Raw genomic sequence first — 17,135 nt, 5'->3', positions numbered from 1 at the left:
GATAGTGGCAGCAACAGGAAAGATTATATGAAGCTTAAGAGTAACAACTTAAGAGATATGAAAGTATTTGCTTGAGTTTGAATGTACCGAGACCCAAACGAATCTGAGTCAGAATGCAGAGTATGATTGTGGTTCTTATACTCCTTGTTGAGGGAGATGTCCTGACAATTAGTTTAGAGGAATTTCAGACAAATGGAATAGATACAAACAAGTGAGATATCTTGTGAAAATGTATCCTAACCAGAGAAGATTAAAGGGAAAATCAGACTAAAGATCAATTTCAGAGATATATAGTGGATCAGATATAAAGTGCACCTGAAAGGAAAAATTACAGGTACCAAATTTATTTTTGTTTTGTTATTGTTAACATTTTTTTGTATTGAAAGCTGAAAGTTTTGTTATGTTATGATCTTGGTATCACAAGATAGAATCAGTGAATGTAATAGAGGAATTGAGCTACAGATGTAAAGAAATCAAATTGATTATGATTTTGCTAGTACTTGGACTATTGATTTATGTTGCATGATAGATGCCTATGCATTAACCAAGTACAGAATAGCAGAAATATCATAATATTGAGTGCCAGAAATGAGAAAGCTAGATTAGTATGAGCAGAAAGTGCATATGAATATGATGTTATGCTATGGAATCTCGAATTCAGATTCTTTTTATTTTGGTTTGTATTTAGATTGATTACAAAAAGAAAAGTTCCGAAATAAATATATTATATGCACTAGATATGTTACGAATTGAATCAGTATTGGTAGCTATGCCAATGGTTCGAATTCCAGATATATTCCAGATATGAGGTTATATAGATCAGATAAAGATAAGAAAATCAGTTACAGTTGAGTTTGTTTTCTTTGATTATGCTGAAACTATTGAAAGAGTGGGTGCCCAGTGAGCCAACTTGTGGCTATGGGCTTTGATGACTCTTTGTACAAACGTTCTTTTGTTTAATATAATTTACACTTTTATTAATGGCAATGACTTTATCTTTCTTCATATTGTTATATTGTGATATACTATTGTTGTTTTGATAAAGACCTTGAATATACTATAGTGTATGTAAGATGTGGTAGAACATGGGGATGTCTATCATGAAATACATCTTATAGTCACTGTATATTCTAAACTGTTCCTAGTCAATTGAGCCGTCCGATAATAAGGATAAGGATCGCTCGAGTTTGAGACTAGCATTTGCGATGCGGAGTACCACGTTTCATTGGTAGGGAACATGGAGATGTTCGAAGCATGCAAATGGATATTCATAGGATGAATAATCGAACTACCCTATCCGGACTTTCCAAGTGGTTATCACTTATCGAGTGGATAAAGTCCGCGGTTTTGGTTGTACACCATTAGTCCTTACTACTTGAAACATCATGGAGACTCTATATGCTAGTACTGTGCTTTGACTCGTTTATCGACTCTATGGGGGTCATCAGGTGTCGGGATTGGGTACAGTTACAACACATATAGGAGTCGATGCATTGTTGTCAAGGATTCACCACATACTTGCGAGTATGGATATCCTATGCGATCTGAGGAGATATTAGTGTGAAGAATCTCTGGCCAGAGTACTTGATGTGATTTAAGAAATGGTTTCTTAGTAGCACATGCGATGTCACTAATTTGATCTTCAAGATGTATTGCATAGTTATCGAATCTTGAGCGACTCTCGATATACCAATGGTTGTTGATTCGATCGGGATATATGGATGAAGGGACCGTACTGTACGCTAACCAAAATCTACTGGTTCTTGTAGGCACTATCAGTGATACCTAGGGAATCATGGGGTGATGTTGCTAGGCTCTTTACCATGATTCGTTGGGCAAGTCGGAAATCGTTGTTCCGAGTCACAAGGAGTTGTGAGCCCACGGCTAGCTGTATCCCTGAACCATTGAGGGTCACACAGTGTAATGGAGTTTTTAATCCCCGTTGAGATAGTTAAATTTAAAGAGTTAAATTTAATGAATAAAGAAGTTGGACTTCTTAAATAAGAGTAAGGGAGTAGGATTTCCTAAAATGACATAGGGATGTACATTTTTGGAAATCACTGAATTCGGATTCAGGAAAATTTATCTTGACTTTAAAATGTGCAAAAATGGTTTCTGTGCACATTGGTAAAATCGGTTTATCAATCGGAGTCACGATGAATTTTATATTAATTTCTGAACATGCGAGCTTTGCTTGTCGGGCCTCAACTTATGACTAATGGGCCCTAAGGTGTTAGTGGCCTGCATTATAAATAAGTTATTGCAGTATAGAAATTAGACACAACAGGTCATAACTTTGAGAGCAGAAATCGAAAAACCCTAGCCTCTCTCTCTTATATTTCGGCCGACCCCTCCTTGCTCTGTCAGAGAATTTCCGGTCTGTGATTTTTAATTGCAGTCAGGAATAACGAATCAGATTCGTTTAATCTCTTCGCAGAAAAACTTCCGATAGATTTTCTAGTGCAATCTATCAGAGGGATTTAAACCCCATTCGTGGACCTGATTGAAGGAGTTCATCAGTTCCTGGGAGAGACAACAAGAGCAGATTAATTCTGTTGGTGTCCAATAATCTCGCTTCGAGATTGAAGGTAAAATTTAATTAATTGTTATTTGAATTTTACACACACAATATAATTTAATCGTTGAATGGTTGATACCCACACCATGGAATTGTTCCATGATAAAATTTTAAACTTCCGCTGCACCGGGTATCAATCGTGATTGATCTGGGAACACGCCAGTTTTCCAACAGTGGTATCAAAGCCAGGTTGCTCAGATCAAACGATTAAATTAATCGATTGTACAAAATTTTTGAGTCTCGTTTTTTGAAACAAAATAAATATTTTTAAAAAAAAAAAAAATTTTCGGGGCAAAACCCGGGCAGCGATTGGATCGCTGCCCGGTGGGGCAGCAATTGTTGCTGCCCCGGGCGGCGCACGGCGCCGCCCAAAGGGGGCGCACGGCGCCGCCCACGGCGGCGCACGGCGCCGCCCAGGGCAGCAACTGTTGCTGCCCTAAAGGGGCAGCCGGGCTGCCCCGGCCCGCGCCCACGGGTGCGGGCCGGCCCGGGAGTGCCCGGGCGGCCCGCGGGAAAAATTAAATTTTTTATTTAAAATTAATTTTAATGTGTTAAAATTTTATTTTTTGTCCGGTCAAAAATAGTTTTTGATTGGTTCACGAGATTTCGGATCGAATTGTTCGAGTCCGTAAATTTTAAAATTGATTTTTGGATAAATTTGAATTTTTGGAAAATTTTAATATTTTATCCTTAAATTGAATTTTGAAATCAATTATTTTGGTACAATTGATGATAAGATTTGATCTTATGATATATTAAGTAAAATATGATTTTATCTATAAAATTGGATTTTGTAGATAAAATATGATTTTATTTGATAAAGAGATAAAATATGATTTTATATGTGAAATGAGATTTTATATGTAAAATATGATTTTATCTTGTTTAAATTTGAATTGCCACTGCATGTTATCCAATAAATTAATTTTGAATTAAAAGTTATTGGATAAGGATGATCGATTGCCATGACCAATTTTGTAGGTGTATGTTAGGAATTTACATTTTGTTTTATTGTTGTTGGTTTTATTAATGGGCCTGGTTTATGGCCCAATATGAATGTCATATGTAATAAAAGTGGGCTTGGTTTATGGCCCGTTCCCACCCCTAAAAATGTATCCCCTACTTGTCATTGTTATTTATTGTAAATACATTAGATTTAGTGGGAGATCAAGATTTGAAGATGGTGGGCCCAGCAGACAATAAAGACTGAAGAAATGTAAATTGGAAGCACATGTAATAGGATTGCATTGCATACTGCATATTACCTAGGATTGGACTAAGACCCGTGATTGGCAACCACGGGTCAATTAGAAATGAAATCGATCATCCTATATAATATATGATATTATGATTGTATGCATGTTTAGACATAATTGCGTGAATTCGGCAAGCATGCAATAAATTGAATATGATGAGACAAATATTTTATAATTAAAAATCCCTCATTTTAAATATGATTTAAAATTGATATCAAGATAAATAAAGGAAATTTAAATTTGTTTAAATATTCCTACCTTCCATCAACGGTCAATGTATGTGATGCTACCCGCGGATACGGTCCGGCTCATATTATTGGGGGGGCCCGTCCGTCGGAAAGCTGTACATTGGATCGACAAATGTTGTAAGTTGGGTGGAACTCCCATGGGATCGGCTCATATTATTGGGGGATCCACATGGAGACCGTCCATCACAACTTAATATTGATGGGTCATCTTGACATGTCACTTTAAACGGCGTCATATTATTGGGCCCTTATTGGACATGAGGTAAACACATGGGGGTTGCTTTGGAAGCAATTGGGCTCTACCTTTTGAGAATTATGGTTGGCTGATATTATTCGGGACCATAAGTTTGTCAATTGGACTCCATGTTCTCACTAAGGAAAAAGTTTCCCGTTTTCACTAGAGGGTGGTGAAATCGTTAAAATAGTGGGAGTGAGATTCATAAAATAAAATTTCGCCTATTTTATGTCTTAGTAAATTGTTAAACAATCATTGATATATGTCTGTTTTTCTTTTCAGTATTTCATACAATGAATTCGCGTAATCCATTATTCTCGATCCTCGAACAAAACAAGTTAACTGGCGCAAACTATACGGAATGGTTCCGGAAGTTGAAGATTGTCTTGACTTCGGAGAAGATGCTCTACGTGTTAGAGAAATCACCTCCGAAGGAAGCACCAGCTGACGTAAGTCCGGAGGAATTGGCCAAACTTGATGCATGGTGGGACCATGACATCAAGACCAAATGCTATATGCAAGCCTCGATGTCTGATGAACTCCAGAGGCGATTTGAGGACACCGTGAATGCTGCTGACATTCACGCTCAACTCAAGGAACTTTTTGGGGCTCAATCGAGGGCTGAAAGGTTCTCTACTGTTAAGGAGCTAATGACGTGTCGCATGCGTGATGGGACTTCGGTCCGTGATCATGGGGTACGAGTGATTTGGCTCATACAAAAGTTAGCGACCCTTGATTTGGTGTTGGAGCATGAACTCAACGTGGATTTACTGCTTCTGTCTCTTCCTTCTTCGTTTGACGGATTTGTGGTAAATTTTAATATGAACAAGATAGAGGCCACCCTTGAAGAGATGGTCAATATTCTTGTGACATATGAATCCACACTAAAGAAGGATAAACCAGCTTTCTTGGTGGGCTCCTCATCTTCTACTAAGAAGGGGCCAAGTACGAAGGGCAAGAAACGTTCTGCCCCACCCAAGAAAGTCGAGCCCGAGAAGAAGCACAAGACAAAGGCTTCAAACAATGGAAAATCCAAGGATGTTTGCCATTACTGCAAGAAGCCCGGTCATTGGAAGCGCAACTGCAAGGAATATCTAGAGCAGTTGGGAACTGCAAAGGGTATGTTCTATATTGAAATAAACATTTCACTTAATACTACTTCTTGGGTATTGGATACCGGATGTGGATCTCACATTTGCAATGATTTGCAGGTGATGACAAGAAGTCGCAGGCTTAGAATGGGTGAGACCCAGCTGAGGCTCGGGAATGGTTCCAGAGTTGAAGCTACAGCCATTGGAGATGTTTGTTTAATTTTGCAGAATGGTTTTAAGTTATTTTTAAGAGATGTTTTATTTGTTCCGGATTTAATTAAAAACATTATTTCTGTTTCTATGCTAGATAGAGATGGTTATTCTTGCAATTTTGTGAATGGGATTTGCAATATTTACAAGAATGAATGTTTGATTGGAAATGGACAACTTGAAAACGATCTATACAACTTAAAACTAAAAGACGTTCCAATAAATTATATTGATAAACCGGCGACAACAAACAAAAGGAAAATCGATAGTCAAAACCCGGCGAACCTTTGGCATGCTAGGCTAGGTCATATTTCCTCAAGGAGGATGAACAAGCTAGTGGGAGAGGGCATGTTTGATATGTCTGATATTAACTCTCTACCTACTTGTGAATCCTGTCTAAAAGGGAAAATGACTAAATCTTCTTTTAAGGGGAAGCCTGAGCGTAGTCAAAATCTGTTGGATTTGATCCATACAGATGTTTGTGGACCATTTAGAGTTGGGACTCAATATGGCCACACCTACTTCATTACCTTTACTGACGATTATTCAAGGTATGGGTATTTATATTTAATGAAATATAAGTCTGAAGCATTTGAAAAGTTCAAAGAATTCAAGGCTGAAGTAGAAAACAAGCTAGGTAAAAGTATTAAAGCACTTCGATCGGATCGAGGTGGAGAATACTTAAGTACCGAGTTTTTGGACTATCTAAAAGAGAATGGGATTCTCTCTCAGTGGACTCCTGCTATGAGACCACAGCTGAATGGTGTATCGGAGCGTCGTAATCGAACTTTGTTGGACATGGTTCGATCCATGATGAGCTTCACTGAGCTTCCACCTTCGTTTTGGGGCTATGCGCTTGAAACGGCGGTATTGTTGTTGAACAACGTCCACACTAAAGCAGTGGACAAAACACCATACGAGTTATGGAATGGCAAAGCTCCTAAGTATTCGTACTTGAGGATTTGGGGATGTCCTGCTTACGTGAAGCGGACAGTAGGAGATAAGTTGGATAGTCGATCCAGCTTATGTTATTTTGTAGGGTATCCGAAGAATTCAATCGGATATTATTTCTATTATCCTGCTGAAACAAAGGTGTTTGTTTCTAGGAATGCCGCCTTCTTGGAGAAGGAGTTCTTATTGGATAAGAAAGGCGAGATGATGGAACTCGAAGAAGTTCGAGAAGAACCCGAAATACAAAATAATGATCCTACGCCTCAGGAACCATTACTGGACACGCCTGAACTTAGAAGATCCGAGAGGACTTCTAGACCTCCTGTTCGATATGGTCTTCTTCTTGAAGGGGATCAAGATGAACCCGACATTGGATGTGATCCAAGAAACTTCAAGGAAGCAATTTCTGATGCGGATTCAAATTTATGGCTTGAAGCTATGCAGTCTGAATTGGATTCAATGCATACAAACCAAGTTTGGTCTTTAGTAGATCCTCCTGATGGAATTGTTCCAATAGGGTGTAAATGGATCTACAAGAGAAAGCTTGGGCCTGATGGTAAGGTATTGACCTACAAGGCGCGATTGGTGGCGAAAGGTTACACTCAAAGACAAGGAGTTGACTATGATGAAACCTTTTCACCAGTTGCAATGTTCAAGTCCATAAGAATCCTTATTGCCATAGCTGCATGGTATGACTATGAGATATGGCAAATGGATGTGAAGACTTCTTTTCTTAATGGAGACATTAAGGAAGAAATCTATATGAAGCAGCCAGAGGGGTTCACATCCATGGGAAGCGAGCATAAGGTATGCAAGCTTCAGAGATCAATTTATGGTCTAAAACAAGCATCAAGAAGTTGGAACCAGAAATTTGATGAAACAATAAAAGATTTTGGTTTCATCAAGAACCCGGAGGAACCGTGCGTGTACAAGAAAGTAGTTAAGGATGCTGTGACATTCTTAGTACTTTATGTTGATGACATCCTACTCATTGGGAATGATGTAGGGATGTTGCAGTCAACAAAGATATGGTTATCAGGTAGATTCCCGATGAAGGATTTGGGTGAGGCATCCTACATTCTTGGGATACAGATCTATAGAGATAGATCTAAGAGAATGATAGGACTCACTCAATCAACCTACATCGACACCATATTGAAACGGTTTTCAATGGATGGGTCCAAGAGAGGACATCTACCCATGTGTCATGGAGTTTCTCTATCCAAGTCTATGTGTCCCAAGACTGATGAAGAGATAGAGAATATGACACATGTACCATATGCGTCAGCTATAGGTAGTATCATGTATGGGATGATATCTACCAGACCGGATGTAGCATTTGCTCTGAGTGTCACAAGCAGATATCAAGCTAATCCCGGTCAAATGCATTGGAAAGCCGTGAAGGACATTCTTAAGTACTTACGAAGGACTAAGAATATGTTCATGGTATATGGAGGACGAGATCTGAAATTGGAAGGCTATACCGACTCTAGCTTCCAAAGTGACGTGGATGACTCGAAGTCAACCTCTGGATTTGTGTTCATGCTCAATGGCGGTGCTGTCTCTTGGAAGAGTTCCAAGCAGGACACCACAGCGGATTCCACCACTGAGGCTGAATACATTGCAGCATCAGCTGCTGCTAAAGAGGCCGTTTGGATGAGGAAGTTCGTCCAAGAGTTGGGCGTCATTCCTGAATTTGTTGGTCCAGTCCCGGTATACTGTGACAACACGGGTGCCGTTGCTCAAGCAAAGGAACCAAGGTCTCATCAAAGATCCAAACACGTACTGAGGAAATACCACATCATCCGAGAGATTGTGGAAAGAGGAGACATCACTGTCGAACGAGTGGCCTCTGCAGACAATATCGCTGATCCGCTTACTAAGCCCTTGCCAGGAACATTGTTTGACAAACATCGCGAAGCAATGGGTCTACGTAGTATGACTAGTTGGCTATAGGGCAAGTGGGAGATTGAAAGAGTGGGTGCCCAGTGAGCCAACTTGTAGCTATGGGCTTTGATGACTCTTTGTACAAACGATCTTTTGTTTAATATAATTTACACTTTTATTAATGGCAATGACTTTATGTTTCTTCATATTGTTATATTGTGATATACTATTGTTGTTTTGATAAAGACCTTGAATATACTATAGTGTATGTAAGATGTGGTAGAACATGGGGATGTCTATCATGAAATACATCTTATAGTCACTGTATATTCTAAACTGTTCCTAGTCAATTGAGCCGTCCGATAATAAGGATAAGGATCGCTCGAGTTTGAGACTAGCATTTGCGATGCGGAGTACCACGTTTCATTGGTAGGAAACATGGAGATGTTCGAAGCATGCAAATGGATATTCATAGGATGAATAATCGAACTACCCTATCCGGACTTTCCAAGTGGTTATCACTTATCGAGTGGATAAAGTCCGCGGTTTTGGTTGTACACCATTAGTCCTTACTACTTGAAACATCATGGAGACTCTATATGCTAGTACTGTGCTTTGACTCGTTTACCGACTCTATGGGGGTCATCAGGTGTCGGGATTGGGTACAGTTACAACACATATAGGAGTCGATGCATTGTTGTCAAGGATTCACCACATACTTGCGAGTATGGATATCCTATGCGATCTGAGTAGATATTAGTGTGACGAATCTCTGGCCAGAGTACTTGATGTGATTTAAGAAATGGTTTCTTAGTAGCACATGCGATGTCACTAATTTGATCTTCAAGATTTATTGCATAGTTATCGAATATTGAGCGACTCTCGATATACCAATGGTTGTTGATTCGATCGGGATATATGGATGAAGGGACCGTACTGTACGCTAACCAAAATCTACTGGTTCTTGTAGGCACTATCAGTGATACCTAGGGAATCATGGGGCGATGTTGCTAGGCGCTTTACCATGATTCGTTGGGCAAGTCGGAAATCGTTGTTCCGAGTCACAAGGAGTTGTGAGCTCACGGCTAGCTGTATCCCTGAACCATTGAGGGTCACACAGTGTAATGGAGTTTTTAATCCCCGTTGAGATAGTTAAATTTAAAGAGTTAAATTTAATGAATAAAGAAGTTGGACTTCTTAAATAAGAGTAAGGGAGTAGGATTTCCTAAAATGACATAGGGATGTACATTTTTGGAAATCACTGAATTCGGATTCAGGAAAATTTATCTTGACTTTAAAATGTGCAGAAATGGTTTCTGTGCACATTGGTAAAATCGGTTTATCAATCGGAGTCACGATGAATTTTATATTAATTTCTGAACATGCGGGCTTTGCTTGTCGGGCCTCAACTTATGACTAATGGGCCCTAAGGTGTTAGTGGCCTGCATTATAAATAAGTTATTGCAGTACAGAAATTAGACACAACAGGTCATAATTTTGAGAGCAGAAATCAAAAAACCCTAGCCTCTCTCTCTTATATTTCGGCCGACCCCTCCTTGCTCTGTCAGAGAATTTCCGGTCTGTGATTTTTAATTGCAGTCAGGAATAACGAATCAGATTCGTTTAATCTCTTCGCAGAAAAACTTCTGATAGATTTTCTAGTGCAATCTATCAGAGGGATTTAAACCCCATTCGTGGACCTGATTGAAGGAGTTCATCAGTTCCTGGGAGAGACAACAAGAGCAGATTAATTCTGTTGGTGTCCAATAATCTCGCTTCGAGATTGAAGGTAAAATTTAATTAATTGTTATTTGAATTTTACACACACAATATAATTTAATCGTTGAATGGTTGATACCCACACCATGAAATTGTTCCATGATAAAATTTTAAACTTCCGCTGCACCGGGTATCAATCGTGATTGATCTGGGAACACGCCAGTTTTCCAACAACTATTACATCAGATTGGAGATATAATTCTTGAATTATTGGATATTGATTGGCTCTTAGTGCACATTCCTTTCTTCATAGAGCCTGTGTTGATTCACTCATTCTGAGTTATGCGATGCAAGTGAGTTGTTTTCACTTTTGCAGAGTTTGTTATCCAGAAGATTTGATTTTGGATGACCTTGATTGAGAGATTTTCTCAATCTTGATTTATTCTTTTGATTTGAGAATTATGAATCCCTGATGAATTTTTCAGCGTATTCTAAAATGACTCGTAACTGATAGATTATCCAGAATTTTTGGGTTGATAGTATGAATTGTCAGCAATTTTGGAAACAGAAAAAAAAAAGAAGAATTGAATTAGTACCTGAATGTTTGACTACAAAATTCTGTGTTTGTTTTTTATTTGTATTTGTGAATAAATGCATATCTAACCAGAATTTTCAAGCAAAGATGAGCAAGATGTGCTTAAGAAGATTGCGTAAACACAGAAAGTCGATCAAAGAATTAAGAATTCAGTAGAAAATGTCAGATTAGGACCTAAGGTGAAGCTTCAGATCAGAATGAATAGATTTTGTGTAAATTCTTATATGATGTTGCTAGATACTTCAGAAAAGAGATATAAGAAACAATAAGTTTATTATCTATTCAATAGGCTTTATTTCAGAAGAAAAGAAAGCAGATGTGACAGAAATTATGCATTTCAGAGTCACAACGTATAAAGAGTTTCAGTTGAACAAGTTGCAAAGCATTAACCAGATTGGTTAAGTAATCGATTAGCAACTCCAGAATCGAAATAAGAATGTATTTCAACAGATTATGGTTTTGAAACTATCAAGATCATTACGAATTTGTGATACAGAATGTGGTAGTTCTTGTCAAATTGAGTAGATATGCTTTATAAGATGACCAGATAGCTGATATGCAGGTCAGACTTATTTTGCGAGTACATAGTAAGTTGAGAATTATTGTTTCAGAGTGAGACTTTAGGTTTACTATTGAGGTATGGTACAGATTGTCAAAAACTCTGAATACTCTTAGATGTGAGAGTATAGCATATTATCCTCAGATCAATGGATAGTCAGAGCAAACTAACCAAATTTTGAGGATAGAATCAGATTTGACAGATAATCAGATTGGATTATCCAGATTGCAGCATATGTTCAGAATTGTGGTGCTAGACTTAGGCACTACGTGATTATATTGATTATCAGCAGATATCAGATTGATATGGAGATAGTTGTTGCAAAATCCGTAACAAATAAAAGAGAGAGAATTGTTATGCTTTTGAGATAATATGTTTCAACGGCCTCAGATATCAGGCTAGACTTAATCAGAGAAATGACAAAGAAAAGCCCCGATTGAGTCAAAGGACAATAAGATCAGGGTATGAGATGCAAATTCAGAATTTAGAGTTACGTTTCAGATCTTGAAACGGTAATCAGAATGATAGTATAGACTTGAAACATGATATTTTCAGAAAAAGAACGATTTAGCAAAGAACAGCAAGTCGTCATCAAATTTGAATTGTATTGTATGAGATTTCAGATCGAGTTAGTGTTTTCACTCACAGATTTATATTTGTTTAGTTCGATCAGATAGATCAGATATATTCCATGTGTCTATGTTATGAAAGTATCAATCAGATACTTAAGATATACTTTAGTTCAATGAGAAAGATTTCGATAAGAGCCTGAGCTAATTCAAGCATTCCGGATCAGATTTTGATCAGAAAGAGAAGCAATTCAGAAACAGATGCAATCACAACAGCTAAGCAAAGTACACGAAAAGAGACATATAATAGAAGAGAGAATTTAAGACTAGATCTGAAGCAGATTAAGAAGTGAAAGAAAAGAATCAAAGCTGCATGACTGAAGTAAGTATTGCTTTTATATTTCAGTCAGTGTATTAGATTGATTTCTCATATTGATTAGATGAGATTCTTATGAATAAGCTAAGAACATTAGCTAGATTTTTCGTTGGATCTCAATCAGATGAAGCAGAAACTGATAAGATTTTGAGCAGATTAGAATAATTGATATAGATTTTGAGTATAAGTCAAGAAGAAGAGCAGTTCAGATGTAAGTTACTTTTGTGACTACATAACAAAGAAATAGATATGATGGAAGAATAGATCAGAAAGATGAATAAGATAAGATATCAGAAAAGATATCTAGATCTCACAGAATTGAAGTAAGTATTACTTCAGTCAGCTATACAGTTTACAATATTCAGTAGTACGAGTGAATGCGATTTCGGGGATGAAATCATATCTTAGAGGGGGAGAATTGTAAGATCCTGAAAATCTTCAATTATTAATTTTGGGATTAGAGATTTAAATTCCGAATGTGGAAAATATTAATTGGAGAATTTATGGAAATTAAAGATTTAATTTCCGAGTTGAAAATATTTAATTTGAGAATGTACGGATTTTGAGATTTAAATTTCGGGATTCTTAAATTAAAAGATTGAAATATTCAATGTGAATATTTATGTAATTTAAGAAGTTTTGGGAATTTAAAGAGAATTTAATTCAGAGGTGAAATTCGCGCCGGAGCTGATGTGCAAATATTGAAATTTTAAGGCCGAGATGATTTAATTTTAATCTGAGAATATTTAATTTGAGAATTTTTAGATTTTAGAATTAAATTCTAATATTCTTAAATTAATTAGGATTGAAATTGAATTAAAATATGGGCCGAGGACTAAATTGCAATTTCTGAAGAGTTCAGGGACTAAACTGCAAATATGAAATATATATCTTAAATTCCCACTTGATAGTCAGCAGCAAAAAACGTGAAAGGCAGTAGGAAAATGGGGAAGAACAGCAGCTTAGCTTCCACGCCCTTTTCAGTCTTTAATATTTCCGATTTTTCGATATCCGTCCGTCAGAATACCGATTTGAACATATATTTGCGATCACCGCTCCGAGAGCTACCTTTTGGTACAACTTTTATTGAGTTCTTTTATGTTTGATATTTTGGGTTGAATATGGGATGCTATTATTTTTTATTATATATGTTCTTGGGTTAGTACATATTACGTATTCGCAGACGAATCGGAAAAAGAGTGTTATTTGGATTTATTGTGAATTATTGAAGATATTTCGAATATTTTCAAATTCTGATTTGTTTTGGACGTGTATATATTGCTGATATGTTGGGGAATTAGGTTGGAAATGAATGCTATATTCATTCGAATATCGTTTTGGTTACCGATTTTATACCGTTACGCCGCCGGTGTAAGAAATTATCAAAATTTTGATATAGTTGATTGAATAAATCCATATTTGGATTGCAAATTGATATGTTGAGATGGTATGGATTTCATTTCAGATGTGAGTTTGAAGTATTCGAACTCAAGAATTCAGCTTCGAAGTCGAAAAAAGAAAGAGCAAGATTTGGAGCAAAGTTTGAAGTCATTTGCACTTGAAGTTGCTTTGTGAAGTTGAGCAGCATTTTGAGATGATTTTGTGGAGTGTATTTTCAGATTTGAAGTAGTGTCAGACTCGACATTGACAGGTATAAATGACAGCTATCCAGATGGGATAGAACTCTCGAGATAGTTATTATTCTCGAGTAAATCACATACGTTCTTGCTATTGTTTTGTTATGTGCTTCTATGTGATTTATATGAGTTTTGATGCTTTGTTTGATTATGTGATTACATGTTCAAGATGTTTTATATTCTTTAATGCATACAGCTTATGTTGCATTCATCTTGAACTCCAGCCTGTAAAGCATAAAGGGCAGATTAGCCTAGAGTGCCAAATGACGTTTGGAGAGTTATAGTTGAGTGGCATGGATTGCAGTCTTCTCTTTCAGAGCTAGAAGACTCTCTATAATTGCACCAAAGTCCGAGGATTAAAATACTTGATGCCGCCTCGATTGGGAGTGTCGGCGGTTTGATAGTTATTTTATTTCTCGGGATCCCAAAGAACCAAGCTTTATTGATATCAGCTTTGATAGCCTATTCTTCAAACATGCATTGCATTTATTTTATAGCATTAGATGAGATGCTATTTTTATTGCATGTTTTGTTATTTATACTGGAATTTATTCTCACCGGAGTTTTCCGGCTATTGCTATATTTTGTATGTGTGCATTGCAATAGGTGGGGCAGGAGCTGGTCAGACTTGACATGGATAGCTCGAGATAGAGTCTTAGCACGTGGTGACTTGGGTTTTTAAGCAAGAGAACATGTATTATAGATTGTGGAACATGTTTTAGTTTGATTTACTTGGAAACATGTTGTACAACTTCATGCTTTGGACTAGTATGTGATCTTGTAGTAATTGTAAAACTAGTCTACTATGTTGGAGACTTAGTATGTATGTCTATACCTATTTTGGAATTTTTATATCATGCTCGTGGTATAGATTTGGCATGAAAATACTTATATAGAATTGGTTTTGACAGCAAAGAGTTTTGCTGTGTTTTTCTAGAAAACATGCTCGCTCGATCGGGTGATTATCACCGATCGAGCGCGGCCCTATATTTTGCAAAACAGGGGAATCGAGTTTATGGCTCGCTCGATAGGATGAGGTTCCCCGATCGAGCGAGGCCATAAATATTCGGAACCCGAGAGCAGGGTTATGAAGCCCGCTCGATCGGGTGTTTTTCACCGATCGAGCGAGGCACTGTTTATTCTAATTTAAAAAAAATAAATAAATTTACTTTGCTCTTGGTTTATGTAATTGATGATTAATGAATGTTAATTTCCCTAAGATGAGATTAGCAACCCGAGGTCCTCACAGAGAATGAGCGCGAAGGAAGGCTGTGAGAACTAGCCAGAATTGCAGATTCGTCGGAGCACGAGAGAAGTAAGGGAGGGGGAAGCGAATGCATGAAAGGGGAAAGTGAGACAGGAAGACGGTGACAGAATATATATAGACGAGGATATCAAATCTAAGTCGTGTATTGCAGATGATTAAAGGGTCAAAAGTAACCTTGGGCTTGGGGCCGGGCAGAGTAATAATGACCTGGGCTAACGTCGTCTATGACATCAGTCATAATGGTTTTGAAATTTGAAATTCAAAATTTTGCCGCCGAAGGGGGGACATATCAGGGCTGTTCCTTGGGACAACAAGAAGGGCTCTAACCCGACTATTTTGGGGAAGAGTGGTGATACCCCGAGAAAGGTAGGGGTATCAAGGCAATTCCTCGGGGCAGCGAGCAGGGCTCTAGCCCGACTATTTTGGGGAGGAGTGGTGATACGTCGGGAAAGGTAGGGGTATCAGAGCTGTTTCTCGGGACAGTAAGCAGGGCTCTAGCCCGACTATTTTGGAAAGGAGTGGTGATACCCCGAGAAATGTAGGGGTGTCAGGGCTCTCCCTCGGGATAATGAGAGAGCAGGGGTATCGATATCCCAAGAAGGAAGGGATGTAAGGGTTGTTCTTTGTAGAAAATAAGTAAGGCTGGAGGGGGTTGGGGTGATAGCTCGGGTTTAGAGAAGTAACGCCCATCTTGGGTGGATGCATGAGGCGAAAAAGACTGAGTCATGAGCATCTAGTGATCACCTATTTTTTAGGGGCACGATCTCCATGTTGCCATAACCTTGGTCCTCTTGGCTTGATCATGCGTGACAAGTAGACGTGGGCAGTCCCTGCATCCACGACTCAGATCGTGGCCATTATCATGAAATGACGGAGTGATTTTCTCGCTGCCAGGTCTATAAATACCTTGCCATATGTATCAGTGGAGGTAGGTTCATTTCAATCTCAAAAGAACTATATTTACATTATTTTCCTTTAAGCCCACTCTATATCTGAGTTTGACTTAAGCATCAGTGTGGCCCCGCCAAAAAACCTTCTGGCGCCCGACTAGCGTGCTTTTGCTACGTTTCCCTTGTGCACATGTATCCTTATCCAGGAGGAAAGTATTACATTCAGTCCACTACTTATCATCCTTACCAGCCTAGCTAAGTCATCAGGCCCACCTTGCTATCCTGACAGTCCGAGCAACCAGTTTAGCAAAACCACATCAACTAGCATGTTTTGGCACGTAATACATGCATGCTTAAGTATTCAAATATTTTTTATATTAAATAATATTTTTGTGAGACCTCGATTCTAATTATCTAATCAAGAATTAATCCTATCAATAATCATAAAAAGGTCCAAGAGATAAATCAATAAAACATTTAGCGACGCACACCTATCATTCGGCGATGCCAAATCACGTCGCGAAAAGTAGAGTTTTTTTTTTACAGGGAGGGACGCGCGGGCGCGCCTAACGCCCTGTCCGGGCCTCCGACAGAGTGCAGGACGCGCGGGCGTGCCTTTCGGGCTGCGCGGGCGCGCATGACCTATTGTTTCTGCTCCAAAAATGATTCCAAAAGTGTAATATCAAACCCATAAGGACTCTAACATGATCCAACTAATATTTTTCCAACTATGAGGCATTCAATTACATAAAAAGTGTAGAACATGCATCAATTCTAAGTTTCACAATCCAAAATACAATACGATACAAGTTCAAATACAAATTCGACTTCTACAACCACAAGGCCTCACTCTATCAACTCATCCACCTAGCCATGCGATCTCTGACTCGGTCCTGCCCCACCTGTTGCCAAGCACACATACAAAGACAAGACAACAACCGGATAATCCGGTGAGAATAATATTCCCAGTAAAAGAGACTAGCATGCAATATCAAATAAGCATTTCAAATCGAAATACATCAACTTCCAGATATTAAAATATCAACCATGCAATTTCAAAACAAATC

The sequence above is a fragment of the Henckelia pumila genome, chromosome 4 (assembly GCF_033568475.1).
Source record: "Henckelia pumila isolate YLH828 chromosome 4, ASM3356847v2, whole genome shotgun sequence".
Taxonomy (NCBI): Eukaryota; Viridiplantae; Streptophyta; class Magnoliopsida; order Lamiales; family Gesneriaceae; genus Henckelia; species Henckelia pumila.
Note: the sequence above shows the minus strand (reverse complement) of the source record.